Source organism: Aethalodelphis obliquidens, unplaced genomic scaffold (assembly GCF_003676395.1).
Source record: "Aethalodelphis obliquidens isolate GAN/ISIS:26980383/991018 unplaced genomic scaffold, ASM367639v1 scaffold2, whole genome shotgun sequence".
NCBI classification, from domain to species: Eukaryota; Metazoa; Chordata; class Mammalia; order Artiodactyla; family Delphinidae; genus Aethalodelphis; species Aethalodelphis obliquidens.
Genome location: NW_020837946.1, coordinates 4,390,246 through 4,404,195, shown reverse-complemented (window position 1 = coordinate 4,404,195; position 13,950 = coordinate 4,390,246). Strand labels below are relative to the sequence as shown.

General features: G+C 46.2%; 1 protein-coding gene across 1 annotated transcript in view; it reads right to left on the bottom strand.

The window, feature by feature from the left end:
* The window catches only part of ASB18 (ankyrin repeat and SOCS box containing 18), a 62,295-nt gene that overhangs the window by 1,779 nt on the left and 46,566 nt on the right, over positions 1 to 13,950 (bottom strand). The gene's annotated exons all lie outside the window — the stretch shown is intronic.

Sequence of the window (13,950 nt, the reverse complement as noted above, 5' to 3'; positions counted from 1 at the left end):
CCCCTCCCTAATGTTATTTTAAAGCAAATTCAGTGTATCATCATTTCATCCGTAAATATTTGTGTGTCTCTTAAAGGAAGTTTAGAAGAAATGCAAACACAGTTGTCACTGTAACAGCTGAGAAATTAACAATAGTTTCTTAGTATCACCTAATATATAGTCAATGGTTAAATTCAGAAATTTCTCTTAAATGCTATTATATCAAAAACAGTCATTTGTTTGTTTGAATAAGAATTCAAATAAGACCAACACCTTTACATTGGTTGATATATTTTCAGGTCTTTCTTTTTTGTTTCATGTTGACATATTTGTGGAAGAAACTAGGTTATTTGTCCTGCAGAGTTTCTCACTGTTGGGATTTTGCTGATTGTATCCCTGGGGCATGCCGCTCTTTCTCGGCTTTCTGTAAATTAGTAGTTGGGTTCAGAAGCTTGACCAAATTCAGATTTGATTTTGGGGAGGGGCAGGGCGACTTCATTATTCTCTGTTTGTGAGGTTTAGGACTTACCAAGTGTTGCAGAATTGTTCTTTTTATTTCTTGGTTGAGAAAACTGAGGTGAAGCAATTTTTCTAAGGTCAGGCACCAAATACCTACAGTAGACAACAGTCAGAGCCAATGGCAAGCCTGGCCTGCAGCACGCTCACCGGTGCTCCTTGAACACACCCAATACGGTTGCTCCCTTTACAGCGTACCTAGCTTCTTTCAGATCTAACATCCCTTTAAGACCCAGGAAAGCAAAATTTTTAAATTTCACATTTCTTTGTTCAGAGATAACCACTGTCAACATTTTGTATATACTAAGGTTATATGCATTTAGACAAGGAATTAATATATATACCAAAATGAGCCAGTGCTTTGTACATCATTTTGAAAATTTATTTTTTATCAAAATAGATTGTAAACAATTCAAAAATTATAAATGAGCATTTAAACATCATTTTTAGTGGCCATAAAATATTGTATGAACATATCATAATGAATTCAATGAATGAACTACTATAAGTTGCCTCAGTATTTTTTGATATTATAAACAGTGAACATCTGTGAACACAATTCTTTCTCTGCCCCCAGCTGTAGTTATTTAGATTGCTTATTCTGCATTGCTGGAAGTAGAACTGCAGGGTCGAAGGCTGTGTATGTTTTAAGGCTTTTAAAACATACTGTCAAATTATAAGTAAGTTATTACACTTTTTAAAGAACTGAGTATGAGAGTGCCTCTTTCTTCCTACCCAGACCATCTCATTAATTATTTAAATCTGATAGGTACAATATGGCATGTTTACTTTTGGCTGACCATTTGCCTTTCTTCTTTTGTGAATTGCTAAATTATGTCTTTTGCTCATTTTTTCTACAGTGTATTCATTTTTTCTATTGATTTATAAGTACACTTTATTTATTAAGGTTATTTTTCAGGTAGGGAATCATTTTCGCAAATAATGGTATTTTCTCCTCCTCAGTATTAATATTTCTTATTTTTATTGTCCTATTACATTGGCTAGAGCGTTAAAATTCAATGTTAAATAGCAACATTGATAGCAGGCATCAGCATCTTAGTCCTAATTTTAATAGGATTGTCTCTAACATTTCACCATAATCTTGGGTATTAGTTTCACATAAATACTCTAAGTTAAGGAAATATCTTTGTATTCCTAGGTTACTACAAATTTTAGGATTTATTTTTTTTGCCTTTTTCTAGCCAAGTTGATACCAAAAGGCTTTCCAGTATTAACCCATTTTTACCTTCACAAAACAGACTCTGGCTATTCTTCTAAATAGAATGGCAGATTCAACTTGCTAAGATTTTTGCAGCTCTCTTGATAACTAAATGTGGTTTACAGTTTCAGCTTTTTGAGCTATTATTGTCAGGTTTTTTTTTTTTTTTTTTTGCGGTACGCGGGCCTCTCACTGCCGTGGCCTCTCCCGTTGCGGAGCACAGGCTCCGGACGCGCAGGCTCAGCGGCCATGGCTCACGGGCCCAGCCGCTCCGCGGCATGTGGGATCTTCCCGGACCGGGGCACGAACCTGCGTCCCCTGCATCGGCAGGCGGACTCTTAACCACTGCGCCACCAGGGAAGCCCTATTGTCAGGTTTTAATATCACTTTATGTTAACTTAGTAAAACCATCTGAGAAAACTATCTTTTTAATACTCTGGTAGATTTTGAAAAGTAGATAATTATTGGAAATAAGAAAGCATGACGGACCTTTCATTTGAAGCTTTTAAGCCTAGCCTTTAGTTGTAGGTGATAATTTAATATTTTCCATTTCTTTCATGGTTACTGGCATATTTTGTTTTGATTTCTTCTTGGCTCAAGTTTGTCCACCTATATTTTCCTGGAAAAAGAAAAGAAATTTAGCATTTCATGTGTATCAGTCAGGGTTCTAACAGGGAATAGATGGCATACTCGATACAGGATCATTCCAGGAGGGTTTATTGATACGGGGCTTATTTATAGCCAGGGGAACCACAGGGAACAGTGCATTGATATAGAGCTGGCAGCAGAGCTGTTTCCACTCCTGGGTCTGCAGGGTGAGAGAATGGGGTGGGTGATCCTTGGCTGGGGACACACAACCAGCCTGAAGCTGAGAGGGCGCCAAGTGGATACATCCTCTGACCTCGCTCTCCTTCCTCCCCTACTTCTGGGACACTGCACTGGTGAAACCCAGGAAGCAAGGGCCAGGAGCCTTGCAGACGTGTCCATGCAGGTGGAGAACAAATCTGGGCAGGGGCGTATCTCCACTGTAGATAGGAATAAGCACCCTGTCTCATTTGAGATTCACTATGATTGTATTGGGAATTGTTTTTCATGTTTGGCCTTGCTGGAATTTTGTCTATTTTAATTTTTTCCTCAGGAAACCAGCTATCGGATTACATTGATCAGTTCTCTTTAAAAATATTCCAATCTATTGCTTTTTGCCTTTATCGTTATTAATCCCTTTCTCCATTTCTCTTTCCAGCTCCTTGGACTGACTGCTCAGTTAACTTGACAATGTGTTTTCCCTTGTGTCACAATAAAGCAATTTTTCAAGCGCTCTGGATCTTCCTTTGAACAGAGGTGTGGTCCGAGCCATAAGCTTTGACGCACAATGTTGTCACTGTCTTTCTTTCTTAAACAGTCTGCAATTAAATAACTACTGACGCAGTATTCATTTGGGAGCGTGTGATGAAATTTTCAAAAAGTTAATTTTTAAAAATTTTTGGCCACACTGCGCCTTGCGGCTTGTGGGATCTCAGTTTCCCAACCAAGGATTGAACTCGGGTCACGGCAGTGAAAGCCTAGAATCCTAACCACTAGGCCACGAAGGAACTCCATAAATTATTTTTAAAAATTAACTTCTGCTATTAATTTTCTGGAGTATTGTATTCCGGCTTTAAATAATGTCTGATTTTGAAGTACTACAAGTTGTATTCTGTTTGACGGTTCAAAGTTCAACATGTATATGTCACATTTATGATTGGAAGCTTCTAAAATTTTTTTCCCTACTTTATCTATGGGAAAGACTGAGATATGAATTAAAAATCATCTAGAATTATTATTTTTCAGTTACTTTCTCCATTGTAACATAATCTCTTTTTGGCATGTAAGGTTCTTAATGGTTATCTCTTCACTATGGACTGTATCCTTTATCAGTGTCGAGCGAATCTTTTCTTCTCATTTTGCGTATTTCCCTGGGATTCTTCTACATTGCATATTGATATCAGTACCTCATTTTATTTTCAGTTTGTTTTTGCTAGAATTACCTCTGCCCACTCTTTAATTCTAACCTTTTGTTTCACGTTGTTTTAAAGTGTTTGAGAGTCTCTACTGGTAATAGGGTAACTTAAGAAATCTGTATTTATTGTTATAGATAATGTGTCAGGTTTTACTTCTATCATTTTATTCCTTACGATTTTTTATGCTTCTTGTTTCCTTTGTTGTCTGATTTCTGTTACACAGGTTTGTATTTTCTTTGTATTTATCTTTTATATATTTAAAAAAGATTTTTTTTTTTTTGGCTGCATTGGGTCTTTGTCGCCTTGCGTGGGCTTCTCATTGCGGTGGCTTCTCTTGTTGCAGAGCACAGGCTCTAGGCGCTCGGGCTTCAGTAGTTGTGGCTCGTGGGCTCTAGAGTGCATGCTCAGTAGTTGTGGTGCACGGGCTTAGCTGTTCCGCAGCATGTGGGATCTTCCCAGACCAGGGATCGAACCCATGTCCCCTCCACTGGCAGGTGGATTCTTAACCACTGTGCCACCAGGGAAGTCCCTATCTTTTATATTTTGGAAGTCTATATCTCATTTAAAATTGTACTAGTGGTCACCTTCAGAATAAAAAAATATTAACCTATATTTCTCTAAACATCAAAATAGTATCTTTTGCGCTCTAGATGTACCATTATCCCTTCTCTCACCTCTCTTAACCAGTTCTTCTCCCTCCTTAGTAACACCTGAAGTTTGTGTTCTGGATTATAATTAGTACAAGATCTTATTTTATGCTATATCTCTCCTTGGGAAATAACTTTTGGTAGTTGCATTTAGTTTCACCACCTGCCTGACAATTATTTAAGTTGTCTCTATTTTAACTGGATTGTTTAAGCCATTCATTCCACAGATATTTAATCAATTTCCTACTAGAAGTTAAAGATTGTATTATGTTTGTGTGATAACAAAGGCAAGCCTTGGCTTCACAGATTTTCACGGTCCCAAATGATACAGTCTCAAATAATAGTAGTAATAAAAATAAATGTATAGGTGCCGTAGTACTATGGTGAGAGAATCACCAGGTGCTAGAAATGACACCTAACTCAGACCTAGATTTGCAATGGGGTGGTGAGTTGATCAAGGAAAGATTTCTGGAGGAAGTGACGTTCAAGCTAAGACATGGAGTAGGAGTTACGAAAGGTGTGGAGAGTTCTGAGGACCAAAATGTTCTAGGTGGAGAAAACATTTACCAAACTTGGGAGGTGAAAAGGAACAAAAAATATTGGCTGTGGCATGGAGTTGGACACGGGGAGTAGTGAAAACTGGGACTGGAGAGGAAAGCAGGGTCGGATCTAGAAGACCACCGTCTGCCATGACAGGGAGGCTGGACTTACCCTGAGGGCACCCAAGAGGCCTTGAAGGATGAGTGGAGGAGTGACAGGGTCAGGTTTTAATTTTAGAAATGTCACCATGGCTACAGTGTCGAGAAGAGTTTCATGGGGCCATATTGGAGGCAGACAGCCCAGTTACGAGGGCATTTTTGCAATCTAGCGAAGAGATGGTGGTGGCCTAACCTCAGCTGGTGGCAGCCAGGATGGAAAGAGAAGAAGGATTTTGAGAGATATTTAAGAGGTCGACCTGAGACAATCTGCAGATTGAGTTTCCCAATCCTGAGACAGTCTTTCCCATCACCTCTTGGTCAGCTGGGTACTCCCATCCCATCTGGCCTTTTGTCTCCAGTACTCCACCCAACCCGCCCGTGCCAAGAGCGCCCGTGAGCAGGCTGCATCTGGTGGTCATGGCTCTGCCTCGCCTCGTGCTGTGTATCAGCACTTCTGACACAGTTGATCACGTCCTCCACTTGATGTGTTCTTCTGTTGGCTTCCAGGAAGCCACACTTCTACTCCTTCACCTCCCTCACTGCTGCTCCTTCTGTTTCCTCTGCTACTTTCTCATCTCTGCATCTTCTCCCTGCTGGAATGGCCTTGGATTTAGTCCTCCTTCCTCTTCTCTATTTACTCTCCCTTCCTGGTGATCTCACTCAGCTTTCTGGCTTTAAATACCATCCATATGCCACTGGCCCTCAAAAGCGTATCTCCAGGTCAGTCAAACCTCCCTCCCAAGCTCCAGGCTTGAATATCCAACTGCTTACTTGGTACCTCCTTGTGGCTGGCTCTGTCTCACACTTAATGTATTGGAAACATAAATCCCAAGTCTCCCCCTCACCCCCGGACTTACTTTCCCCATAAGCTTCCCCATAACAGTTGATGGTGCATCTCACCTTTCAGTCTCTCAGGCTAAAAGTCTTGGAGTCATCTTTGACTCCTCTTCTCTCATGTCCCACAGCCAATCTGTCAAGAAATCCTGTTGGCTCCACCTTCAAAATACATCCAGAATCAGACCACCTCCCTTGTCCATGCCACCGTCATCCCTCAGGTGGATTAAGGTCACAACCTCCTAAGTCATCTCCCCACTTCCATTCTGTTCCTCCTAAAGTATGTTCTCAATATGGAGACTGCAAGAAGCCTCATAAGATGTTAGTCAGGCCACACCCCTCCTCTGCTCAAACCACTCCAATGGCCAAAGTCATTGCAATGTCCTACGAGACCCCAAACGGTCTGTGCCCCTCCCCCACCTCTCCCATCTTATCTCCTGCTACCGTCCCACTGGTTCTCTCCACCTTCAGCCACACGGCTTCCTCTGTTGTTCCCCACGTGGATCAGGCTCACTCCAGCCTTGGGGCCACAGACTCTTGGCCTGTCTGCTGGGCTGCTCTTTGCCTAGACATCTGCTTAGCTGATTCCCTCACCTCTCTCAAGTCTACTCAAAAACCACCCATCCTAACTACCGTCTTTAAAACGCACTGTCTCCCGTCTTGCTTCTTCTCCCCTAGCCCTTATCATTTTATTGGCCCATTTACTATGCGTGTTGTTTAATGTCTGTCTGCCCCATTAGAATGTAAGCTCCATGAGGGAAGCAATACTTTTTCCCCTGATTTATCCACTCATTAGGTCTCCTAAGCGTCTAGTATGTTGTTGGCAAATGGCTGGTCCTCAATAAATATTTGTTGAATAAATAATACAGTAAACAGAAATATTTTTTCTTTTAAAAAAATGCATTAGGGAGGCATGTCTTATGAGCCCTTGATATCTAAAAGTGTCTTTCTTTTGCCTCAAAATGAAAGCTATCTTGGCTGAAACTAGAATTCTAGCGTCCGAACCTTTTCTTTAAAAATCTGTAGATGATACTTCATTGTCTTACAACAACACTGCAGCAGAGAAATCTGAGTCCAGCCTGATTTTTATTCCCTTATGAATAACCTGTTTGCTGCTTGGATACTCTGCAAGCCTTTTTAGAACATTTTTTTTAGAATGTATATAGGTATGTGTCTCCCATCACTGATTTGCAGAGAATGTCCATTCAACTTCTCTATGTTAAGATATTTTAGTGCAGCTAAGTCTTCTATTATGTCTTTGATTATTGTTTCTGATCCATTGTTGTATGTTCTTCAATAATATCACTTATCTGTGAATTGGCTCTCTGCTCTTTGTCCTTTACGACCATCACTTTGTTTTTTAGTTTCTTGGCTTTGTTTTTTCTTTTGCACTTAAGAAATTTTTTTTTTTTTTCTTTTTTTGTGGTACACGGGCCTCTCACTGTTGTGGCCTCTCCCGTTGTGGAGCACAGGCTCTGGACACGCAGGCCCAGTGGCCATGGCTCATGGGCCCAGCTGCTCCGCGGCACGCGGGATCTTCCCAGACCGGGGCACGAACCCGTGTCCCCTGCATCGGCAGGTGGACTCTCCACCACTGCGCCACCAGGGAAGCCCTCTTTTTTTTTTTTTTTAAATAAATTTATTTTATTTTATTTATTTTTATTTTTGGCTGCGTTGGGTCTTCGTTGCTGCACATGGGCTTTCTCTAGTTGCCGCAAGTGGGGGCTACTCTTCGTTGCAGTGTGCAGGCTTCTCATTGTGGTGGCTTCTCTTGTTGGGAGCACGGGCTCTAGGCACGCAGGCTTCAGTCGTTGTGGCACACAGGCTCAGTAGTTGTGGCTTGGGGGCTCTAGAGCGCAGGCTCAGTAGTTGTGGCGCATGGGCTTAGTTGCTCTGTGGCATGTGGGATCTTCCTGGACCAGGGCTTGAACCCATGTCTCCTGCACTGGCAGGCGTATTCTTAACCACTCTGCCACCAGGGAAGCCCCAGAAGATCTTTTAATATTAGTCCTTTGTAGTGAACATTGTGGTTGACTTCCCAACACTCCAAATGATTAGATTAATTCAATCATGATAATTCTATTCCACTCATCATTTAATGGTTTGGGGAAGGGCAGGTTTAAGCCAACTGAGGCCAATAAAACACAGAGAAAGACTTCCTCAGGGTTTCTAGAGAAAACAGCTGGATCTGAATAGGAGGCTGGTTGGCCCAGTTGCTGGAAGCCATTTAGGGACCAAGAGAAGGACCATTTTGAGGGCAAGGCTGACTTACTGAGCTTGAAAGGCATCTGGTTCTTTGATGATGTCACTGAGACTCAGAAACCACCAATCCTGAAGCCTGTGCTTCTTGTTAGGAGAGATACAAGGGAGGCTGGAACCAAGGGGCTGCCTGGTGGGGCTGTGACTATGAGAAGGAGCCGCCTGGGGGTACTGGAGCCATGGAGATGCACGTGCTGCAGTAGAAGCTACCTGAGGTGGAGGAAGAGGGGGAGAAATACCTTGGCTTTTTCCCCGCCCCCTCCAGTTCCCCATGGTGTCTCCGTTGGCTGAACCCAGTCAGAAGCCAGCTGATATGGGGCTCCGTGTTAGCTTGAAGGGGCCCTGTACCCTATCAGGACGCAGAGCAGAACACAGAGGCAGCAGGGACTGGATCTGGGGGCACACATGCAAACAGCACAGCACCCTCACTTACATCATTGATTTGATGTTTTTAATGAATCAGTTCTGCCTTCTACTTCCTTTAATGTGTAATCTGACCTACCACTGTGCTCTTGCTTTCTTGGTATAAATTTATCTCCATCTTCCTTTTCATGCCATTCTATTGACTCCTCAGCTTAACCTGTCTGGTTTTATGGATTTAAAGACTAGATCTTCTTGCATTCCATAAAGGATGGCACACAGGGCACACAATTTTTCAGATCTTCTTCTGGATCTTTTGACGAGAGGTACAGATTTCGTCTCTACTCTCAGGATGCTATCTCATTTTTCTTCTTCTGCCCTTCCCCACAATGAATCCATTAATTTTTTTCTGTATTCATCTCTGATTAAGGTGAGATCCAGACACGAGGTCTGTCAACATGCAGGGGAAGTCCATGGTCCCGTTCTCTGTTCACCTGTGAGATGGTGGAGGGGCAAAGTAGAGGAAGGCTGGCGAGGGCGATGCCCAGCCTGGTGACCTGTGCTCCACCAGGAGGCCTCTTCCTCCCACCCTCCCCCCAGCAAAGTAGCAGGTTGCTATGGAACTCAGGTTCCTCAGTTTCCACCTCTGCACTTTACTGCATCTCCCATGATGCACTGCACCTCCACAAGCATCCCCTACTGCCTGGTGGACTTAAACTATTTGTCTGTAATGTCTGCCTGATTGCCTGAAAACTCAGGGCCGTGGAGCAGAGCCGCGTCAGCCCTTCCTGACTCGGACATGAGATCTTCCTGTTGGTGCCGTGGGTTTGCTTTCTCCCCCTCCCCCTCTTCCTTCCATCCTTCCTTCCTCCTGTCTACGTCTTCACAGATATTTTAACATGAAGACAGGAGCAGCTGCCCATTTAAATTGGTAATCCTATTACTATTATCATCTCTGGTCCCCTCCCTACCCCAATTTTGTTTTTTCCCTAATCCATTACTGTCACAAGCTCCGGCTTAAGTGGGCTTTAGAGAAGGAGAGAATGAACACGGTAGGCTGAGCTGCAGAGGGAGAGCCAGGCAGGCGTGCATCTTCCCAGCCCAGCCTCGCACCCCACCGTGTGCTCTTGACATGCTGGTATTTCTGGCTTACACGAGCCACCACTAACATGCCATTTCCGGGAGCACAGTGAATTCCATCGGCCCCTTTTCTGTGTTGGGAGGAAACCATGCCATTGAAAAGAGCAGTTCACACTGGATCCCTCCAGATCTAGTCTGTCTGTCTTTACATGGTATCCTAGGCAATTCCTGCATCTTCAGACTTTCCTCAGGCCAATCTGGACCCTCCAGCTACCCTCCCATTGGCCCTCTCACTTCTCTGCAAAATATTCAATGGTTCCCAGTGACTGCATGCTACCTGGACATCCCCATCCCTCCCCTCAAGCCCCAGCCCCCAGGAACAGCTGCCCTCCCTCAGTAAGAGCTCCCCTCCTCCAGGCCCCTCCTCCCTGGGTCACGGACTGTGACAAAGTCTTATTGCCTGTCTCTGGGAATTCATTTCCTGTCTCTCCTCTGTTCCACCTCTCTGGGGCTCCCGGGCCCTTCCCAACCCCTCCGTGCTGTGCCCCCCTCACGTTTGCCAGGCAGCTGGCTGCCTTCATTATTTTTACGCCAACACAGTTTAAAAATCTCCGCTGCCTCCTTGCTGTCTGTGGAGAAGCGGCTGCCACGTTACTCTGACACGCTGATGGCATTAGGGTCCGCGCACACTCTCTTCAGCTAATGAGGCGGCAGAAAGAAAATTAAGGGGAAAAATCACACGGGCACACTGCTTTCTATGTAGATGGAGAAATAAAACAAAAGCAAGGAAAACAGAGGCGCGCTACTGCTGATAGCTCATCTCCCCGCTCCCACGGGGGCAGCGTGCAGGCACTGCTGTGTAAAGGCAGGGAAGGGAGCCCAGGCTCCCCCCACGGAAAACTCTAGGAAATGGGAGTGTGAAGTCACGTTACCTAATTCCGTAATTCGGTAAAAAGAAAACAAAAGCTTCAGGTGCATATGTGCAGCGTGGTCAATGCCTAGAAGGAGAGGCAAGACCAGAGGTTTGCAGGTATTTCTAGAATCTGTCACTCTCGCCCTCCACCTCCCATTTCCCCTTGCTCCAGCTACCTGCATCCCTCACCTGGACCGCACGGCAGCCAGGGGTTTCCCAGCAGCCCCCAAGAGAGCATGTTCTCTACCCCTGAGCAGAGAAATCACCCGCCAATTCTCACTGGATTATGTCACCTGTCTGCTTAAGATGACGTAATAGATTCCCATTTTTCTTAAGACAAAGGCGCAAACCCTTAATGGGGGCCCTGCCTGGAGTCCCGGCTCTTGCTGTTTCCCCTCCAGCTACTGGGTCATCCCCCCACCCCCACCGCTGCACCTATTGCAGAGTTCCTTCTGCCCCAAGACCTTTGCACCTGCTGTTTCTTCTGCCTGGAATGATTTCCCCTCCCCTCTTCACACAGCTAAGTCTCCAGTCTTCAGATCCAGAATCACTCTATAAGCCCTCGAGGGGGCCTCGGACTCGCTGCTCAGCCAGGTCTGGCCCCTCGTTTGGTGCCTTCGAGGTCTGGAGGGCCTTGGCTTTGCAGCTTTTCAAGTCACAGCAATTTCCCAGTGGTGTGTGTGGTTGTCTGAGTCAAGGCCACCTCACCCACCTGACTGGCGCTCCATGAGGGCAGGAAATACCCATGCTCCGGTTCAACGCTGTACCACCCGCACGGGAGCACAGCCGCTCCCTAGAAATGTTTGTTGAATGAATAAGTGCTTAAGGGACGCCTGTGGGGGAGAGCTTTCATCACCGGTGTCGGCCTGGCACTTCCCCAGCTCCTGGGCAAATCTAAGTGTGAGTTATTTAGGACTGCCCAGGTGAGGGGCAGGAGGAGAGAGGCACGTGAGCAAAGGCCTTTATCCCAGACCAAGTATCGAACCCACGAAGTCAACTAGCGGCAGCTAGTCTGGATCCACCCTCGTGGGCGTTTCTCTGCCCTCCTGCCCGCTCTCCTCCAGGCCGGGCCCCCTGCGTCCCGGCAACTTCCAGAATTCAAACCTGGCCGCATCCTGACATCGCACCTGCACCTGCCCTCGCGTCCCCACCTGACTCTGGTGTTAAGTAGCGGTCAGCCGGGCAGAAAGGCCTGGCATTGTCCACATGCTTTGCTTTCCCAGCCGTGACACCGCTTTGATGTTGGCGGCAGCGCAGTGCGCGCGGCTCCGACGGATGCTTCGAGTCCGCCTGCTGCGGCGCTGGTGCCTTTGTCTGGGCACCGGGGAACTGTGATTTATGTCATAAGCTCGCTGTGAAACCTTTTGCCTCAGTAATTCTGAGCTCCGTGGGTGTCTCTTTACATCTATTTAAAGCGCGGCTGCTGCCCACGGCCGGCGTGCTCTGTGACATTCCCCGGTGCCTCTGTGTACGCCTCGCCATGGCGCTGAGTCCTGCCTGCAGAGCATCTTTGTGGCTCGTTTCAGCGTGTTTGCTGCGCGCTCCACGGGGCTGCTGAGCGAGTCGGGTCTGCGCTTTGATGTCCCGCGTGCTGATTAGACCCCTTTCCCGGTGGAGCACATGCAGGGGGTCTGGATGCTGATGCCACATTTCCAGAGCGTTCGCCCTGGTTGTCCTGGGGCAAGGCCAGAGCCTCACAGGCACTTGTACGTTGGCTTGGAGGATGTCCAGGTTGGTAGTAAACGCGCTCTTGCCCGCAACCTGCTCCTAGCCGGGGGCGCCAGGGGTGGGGTGCTGGGGGCAGGGGGCTGCAGACCTCCTCCGCACCGCCCCCTGCCCCCCCCCCACCTCGAGGTGTGGGCGGGTCTCAGCGCAAAGACATCGGAGGCCCGTTTCCAAAGATTTTAACTGCAGCGCCGTGCCCCGGAGTTGCTGGAATCCCCTTCTCTCATTCAACAAACTGACTGAAGGTTCCCTGCACTGTGCTCTGTGAAAGCCTCAAAGTATTAAGATTTCTCAAAGAAACTCCGGTTCTTTCCGCAGTGGTGTGGAACTGCTGGGAGATTCATCATCATCTCCAGAAGCCAAGCACCTCTCGTGGCCTCCGGGTCCCCGTCGTAGCTAACTGTCCCCAGACCCAAACCCACAGCCACCCCGCACCCCACCCACTGACCTGCTCCATTCCTGTGTGGCTGACAAAGGAGGTCGTGAGGGGACCCCAGGACAGGGCCCCTGGGGGCCCAACGGGAGGCACTGGGCTTGCGCTGCATCTCTAGGTCAGGGCGGGGTGACTCCCACAGCCTTGGAGACAGAGTTCAGGTGCTAGAAGTCCTGTCCCCCGGGATGATGCCTGTGGGGCTGCACCTCGGACACTGAAACCGGGACAGCGGTCTCTAACAATCGAATGCCTTCGAGGCTAACAAAGGATTAGTACTGGTCACCACTGAAGTATACTGATTTTCTTTTTTCTTTAAAAGCATTTGTCCCAGGTGTTTTTCACTGTTGGGCATCACGTGAAGTCTTGTTTCTTTCTTTGTTGTTTCTTGTTCATTCTTTATGTCGTTTCACACCGTAAGGGCTGAAGGGTGCATCTTGGTTTAAGGCACACGCGGTGTGAACTGGAGGGGTGGTAGGTTTCCATCTTATCGGTAGATGAACTAAGCCTGCTAATATTGGGAAACGTCTAAATGTGAATCATGAATATAAAAGGGAAGTGTTATAGAATACAGAAAGGCTGGCGTTTCTTCCCTTTCAAGAGTCCATGCACGGCATGGAAGTCACTGCATTAGTAGGATGCCTCAAGAGGATGACTCGAAGACGGTGCAAGACTCGGCGTAAGAAACTTGTCATCAAGTTTGTCAAGGAAGGAAACACCCAGGGAATTGTCTGGGTGGATTTTCCATTTCTCACTTGTGTTTTGAGAGACAAGAGTTTTACTCTGTATGCATCTGGGATGCAAAGTTAGCATCTGAAAGAAATGTGTGAATCTCACTATTTCAGACCATCTAGACCATCTAGCTGTTGTCCTTTTAGGATAACAGCTTTTAGGCTATTTGTGTAAAGCTTATCAGGCCAGACACGTCTCTGGCATATGACCGGTGAGTCTGGGATAATTTTTAAATTTAGCACAGCCAATTTTACATCGAATGGAATGACCTCCCTTCAATGAAGTCTTTCGGGGGAGGACAATCGCTTATTTTAACTAGTATCTTGGGAACTTTCCTTTTGGAAACATTTTGTCTTTATTTTCTCTGATAAGAAATGTTTATTCTTCATCTTTATCATTTCAGTGCAGATCTGACACGTGGAAAGGCGACAGGCGGCTCAGAGCCAAGTCTGCAAAGTGGGGTTGAGGTCCCAACACAACCTTGACCCTGAACAGGGCATTTCACCTGATTGAAATCCAGGTAAGGGAATGTCAGGAACCTGGTGTATTTCACAGGCG